Source organism: Ziziphus jujuba, chromosome 9 (assembly GCF_031755915.1).
Source record: "Ziziphus jujuba cultivar Dongzao chromosome 9, ASM3175591v1".
Taxonomy (NCBI): Eukaryota; Viridiplantae; Streptophyta; class Magnoliopsida; order Rosales; family Rhamnaceae; genus Ziziphus; species Ziziphus jujuba.
Genome location: NC_083387.1, coordinates 28,736,437 through 28,742,305, shown reverse-complemented (window position 1 = coordinate 28,742,305; position 5,869 = coordinate 28,736,437). Strand labels below are relative to the sequence as shown.

The window sequence follows — 5,869 nt, the reverse complement described above, 5'->3', positions numbered from 1 at the left end:
CTTGAGAATCATTTATAGAACTCTGTCCTGTGGCTTTTTGATTCTAGCACTTCTCAATCTTTGCTATAACTATTTGGAAGCAATTTCCACTATGGGTTTTCAACTGGGGAAGTATAACTTCTCTTTATCTACAATAATATTACATTTGGAAATGGAGGTCCCATCCCTTAAGATATTGGAAACTTCCCTAATGCACCTTGATCTTTCTGGTAACGTTTTTAATACCTCAGTAACCAGCTAGCTATACAGTTTAACCCATTTGGAGGTTATTCATTTGTCAAACAACAAATGGAATCAATCCTAGATGGTTGTTCAGGATGTATGTAATTCGATAGAATGCTGGATAATGAGCTACTCTATTCTTTAAAATCCTAATATATGCAAGTTTTTTGCTTAGCGCATTTATGTATAGATTTATTCCATGGAAAGTGACTCACTGCAGGCAATTCAGATGAATTTGATAGATCTCTTCCCTTTACTAAAACACTAGACTTGTGTAATAGGGTCTAAATTAGAGTTAAGGCAACAACAAGCATAGGTGCTTTGGTCGATAGGCTAGCTCAGTACATGAATTCCTGCCCTAGAAAGAGTTCCCCTGCCCTGTGGTTGTTTTCTTCTGTTTGTGAGAGGGAGGGGCTAGAAGGCAATTTTTCTTCCATTCCAAAGGTCGGTTGAAAGCTACACAGATTAAGGTCACTGGTGAGAGACATGAAATATAAGGCTCTGTTTCTTGCATTTTTTTCTTTTTTTAAATAAGTTTTCAGTGCAACATTTTTTTTATTGATTGTTGTTTCAGTTTGGACTGATTGGAGGGAAAAGCCTTTATGACTTCATACTCTATTCCTATAAGATGTCATGAATTTTTCCATTCAATAAAAGTTTTCCTGTTTTCCATGTTACTATTAGGCTTCTTTTTTACTATTAAATTTAGCTATCTGATTTTATCTTATCCTTTCTTTTTCACTTTAGTTTTGTAATAAAACTGTGCATTTTTTAGTCTACACTTCTATAGGTGAACATATTGCTTTGCCAACCAGATATGCCAAACAGGATCTTTTCTGTTTAGCCAACGTCCTTCAAAATTTTATTAGATTCTCCGTTTAGGATATAGGGTATATGATCTGCCAGTCCTTTGATCCAACTTGAAGATTTAAAAACCACCATGAAGGTTTTTCTCCATTGGCTCGGTTGAATTGGAACCAGGCTCAAAGTTTCTTCCCAATAAAATGACGACCATTAAGCATACTTCTAGTACTGTTCTTATATTCTAGATAATACTTAAACAGCCATTTTAAAGTATTAACAGCTACATGGAAAAAGAGAGCAAATACTAAACAAAAGCATCGCCACTGGATCAATAGCCAATACAACTAGAGGAATTTGTTGGGGGAAAAAAAAACTAATAATATATGGGAGCTTTCAGTGCAGAATCCAGAAACATCATGGAGGAAAACAGAGTATCACCTTCTTGTTACCTTATGTAACCTTGCAATATAATATTGTCATATTCTAAAAATATGAATCTAAAAACAACTTATTAACAAATGCTGTTGGACTCGAGCTTCCTTACTTCTCTTTCTGCTTTCTGCTCCCTTCGTCACTGTCAAATAGAATAATTTTCTAGCTGTTAGGTGTTGGATAAAATATCATGGGATGAAAAAAACAGAGTATCCCCTCATGTTTTAATTTTATTTCAGATTATCCAAACAATATAACAACTTCTAATTTTATTTCAAGAATTATTGATATTAATCTGAAATTCCAAGCTCATTATTTAATGAAACAGATTATGGCTTTATACTCTATTCCAATGAACATGTTATGAGTTCTTCTGTGAATTATAAGTGTTTCCCTTCAAAAATGCCCCCAAAAAAAAAAAAAAAATGCATATCCTATCCTAACACCAAATACACGAGATTTCTAGAACAAAAATCTAGATTGTCTGATTCTGCATTACCCCATTTGCTTGAATATCCGTGAGCCCTTGTGGTTAGTTTGATGAACAAAATTTCCAAAAAGCATAAATTTTATAGAGTGATATTATGTCTAGTTTATTTTACTATTAAGCTTCGTATTTTAATTTTATAGCTACCACTTTCAGAAGAGTTTATGATCTGCCAGCCTCTTGAATCAAATATGGAGATTCAAACCCATCACTCATCTCCATTGCAAAATAATATCTCAAACTTGGAGTTGGTAAGAACTAAGAACATACTTGCATAGGAGAACCCAAAGAAGAGTTTTGCCCATCAAGAGGAAATGCTTTATTCTTCCAGGAAAACGGGTTGCCATTTTAAGAATATTTCAAGATATTTTCCAGATGATCAAAGCCTCTTAGAATTTTCATTCCAGTATTAAAAGCCAGATGGAAAAGAGAGAGTACTTTGCAAACTTGGATTCTCTCTCTGCTCCTAATAGGTGATAACTTGCTGAATGTCCAATAGAAATAGAGAAATGAGTTGCATAAAATATATAAATGTATATAAAAACACTTGCATAGGAAAGAGAAAAGAACTAATAACATACCAAAGCTGAAGCACAATGAGTGGAGAGATCTTGCTTCTCGGTCATAAGAGCCACATAGCTAAGCATGAGAATCTTTTGTATGTGAAGTGAGCTAAAATACACTTGCAAAGTCCATGGGGGTTCCAGGCCTAAACAAATATAATTTGCCGATACAATGTAACATCATCATTTTTATATATGTGTTTACATTTGTATATAATGTTGGAAATTACAAATTATCCCTCTCATATTTTTACTGGATTCTCAAATTTGCTGTCATTGCAATTGTTAAATAACTTTGTGACTGCAGAGATTCCTCAAAGAACAGGTAAAATAGGAGCATTAATAAAGTCCATTGATTTTTCCAAAAAATCCTTCCAAGTATATCAAATTTGAGTTTTTTGAGCCATTTGGACTTTTCCTACAACAAGTTGAGAGGAAGAGTACCATCAGGCACTCAATTCCAAGGCTGAAATACTTCCTTGCTTTGTCTGAAACAGTTCATGTGGTCTTCCATTCACCCAGAATTGTGACATAAATGTTGAAGCCCCCATTGATTCGAGGAAAACTGGGGGAAAAAAAAAGAAAAAAAAAGTTGGCTCAAGAAATCCGCAAAGCTATATATTGAAAATCAAAACTATAAACGCAAACAGATAGATACTTCAATTAAACACCTAATTTTAGTATAAATGTAGAATTCATGACAAAGCTATAAATTATCCAAATCAAAATAATAATTACTTTATTAGACGATATTTGGAGGGCCAAAATATCATTTTGAAAAAAAATAAATAAATACTAACCAAGTCTTTAATAATATACTAAAAGGATAAAAGGATATATGAAAATATAAAAATAAAAAATAAAAAATAAAAAAAGGCCCCCACGCTTAGCATAGTTTACCTGTTAATGACATTCTCAATATTTATTATATCAATATGTTTCCAATATAAGTTAATTCATAGGATAAAAAAAAAAAAAAAACATAATTTAATTCATTAACGTTTAAATGTTTGCCGAGATACGACTAATAACAGAACTTCAAAGATTACACCTTTAGAGTTTTATGAGATGTTTCTGTCATCAACTTTATTTGAAATTCTGAATGGAAAAGGAACAGTAACAGTATCCTGCTTGAAAGTGTGATACTAAATATAAATAGAAACATGTGAAGACTATGGTAGAAACTTGTGAGATCAATAACCAATTTTCTTTATTGTACACTTTACTCACATCACACTGCCAGACCCACACGTGAGGTCCACCTGCATATAAGGCTTCCCATGTATCCGTCCATTGACAAATTTTTCTAAACAGTATATATTCATATTAGAAATTTGATAATTACCAAAAAAAAATAAAATAATAAATTAGAAATTTGATAGAAATTACTTCGTGGCCCCAGTGCACTAGTGCACTGACCTACATTTTCCGACCAAAATCAAGCGTTTAAAAAGTGCTGAATCATGTCCCCACAAGACTAAAAGAAAATGGTTAATTTTTCTATATCATCCAAATTTGATTGTTGTAAGTTGTGACACATCAAAATAAAAAAGAAAATTTTTCGGAAACACCAAAAAGAAACAAAGAAGACTAGAACTTCTTTCATACAAGTTGATGAGGGGATGGACAACATGCATGATCCATTGACCACGCCACAGATCCATGGACCATTTTATGTCCACATAAATAATCGAAAATTTGGATTCTTTATCAATGATTCATACTTTTCTTCTAAAATATATGCATATAAATCGTAGGAGGCTAATTTAGTTCCCACAAGACTAAGAAAATGTTTAGCTTTTCTATATCATTGAAATTTGATTGTTGCAAGTTGTAACACATTAAAATGAGAAGAAAATTTTTTGGAGACACCACAAAGAAACAAAGAAGACTAGAACTTCTTTCGTACAAGTTGATGAGGGGATGGACAACATGCATGACCCATTGACCACGCCACAAATCCATGGACCATTTTATGTCCACAAAAATAATCGAAGATTTGGATTCTCTATCAATAATTCATAATTTTCTTCCAAAATATATGCATATAAATTTTTACCGTATAAATTAAGAGAGCCTCACTTTCTTCATAGAGTACTTTTGAGTCTCAATGCAAGAGACTAATTTGGAGTTTATATGGACAACACTCTTCAAAATCATAGAAACTCACATATCCATTAATGTCTGCTTTCTTGCAAGGCTAGCTACTTGTAAAATTTTGCATGGCCATGGATGGTTCTATGATCATATTTTCAAGTACTATTTTCTTCAGGTTTTTGATACTTCTATGTCATTAATAATTCTATATCTTGCAGTGGCACCTGAAATGCGAGTTGCATCAGAGTATAGCAAGAGGCAAGCTCTTTTACTATATATTTTTCACATAATAATTAATATGTAACCAATTTTGAATTAGAATAACACAAGGGATTGAGACCTTGGACATAACATGCCATTTCTCCATTCTCTAATTAATTAATTAAATAGTGAAAACTAATAAAGTAAGAAGGAAAAAAAAAAAAAAGATTGAAGACCTTTAGGTACACGTTATTTTGATGGAAATTCTAAACATGCACCAAATCTATGGACCATTTAATTTGCACATGAAGAAGCATCAAAGACTATGATTCTCCACCTGTTTTCATAATTATCTGTAATATGTATATAAATTTCTATCGTATAATTTGAGAACACGCAAATAAATCTTCATAGACTTTTTGAATTTCCATTCTCAGGATTTACTTTTATGTTGATAACCTATTAGCCATCTTAGTTCTGGATTTTGATCAATAAAATTTTTATTTGGGAGGTTAATTAAATTTCTTTTTGAACCAAACTATTATTCAGCGGAAAAAAAATACATAATCACAAAACTAATATATATATATATATATATATATATATAAATATGTACGTATGTATTAAACTTCTCTCTCGCTCTCTCTCTTTCTCTCTCTCTTTCCAAAAAAGTGTTCATATTGGAAAATTTGATAGAAATTGCATGATCCGGATGTAGACTACAGGAAAACACACACACATTATGAACAGTTTACACATTTTAAAAGTGTAGTGCAGCAGATCAAATTTTGATATTGTATTAACAATTGTTTTCTGCAATATAATATTAAATACGTGAGCTATATGTAATAATTAAATATTCCACTTATAATTTAGTGGCTAACTCATCTTGTGGTTGGCTATATACAAGTATTACTGATAAATCATAGATGGCAATATTAATTTTTTATTTTTAGTACTATAAAAATTTAGTGTAGGAAAACAAACTCATTATTGACAGCTAATTAAATTGTCATAGACTATGTAAATTCATTATTGACAGTCAATTTAATTATCATATACC

At 31.6% G+C, this 5,869-nt stretch overlaps 1 long non-coding RNA gene across 1 annotated transcript; it reads right to left on the bottom strand.

Annotated features, from left to right (window-relative positions):
• Positions 1–1,291: 1,291 nt before the first annotated feature.
• LOC107434060 (uncharacterized) lies at positions 1,292–2,732 on the bottom strand. The gene is made up of 3 exons (XR_007237391.2): positions 2,527–2,732; positions 2,216–2,429; positions 1,292–1,600 (listed from the first exon to the last, which is right to left on the bottom strand). It is a non-coding gene; the product is annotated as an uncharacterized LOC107434060 (long non-coding RNA).
• Positions 2,733–5,869: the final 3,137 nt, after the last annotated feature.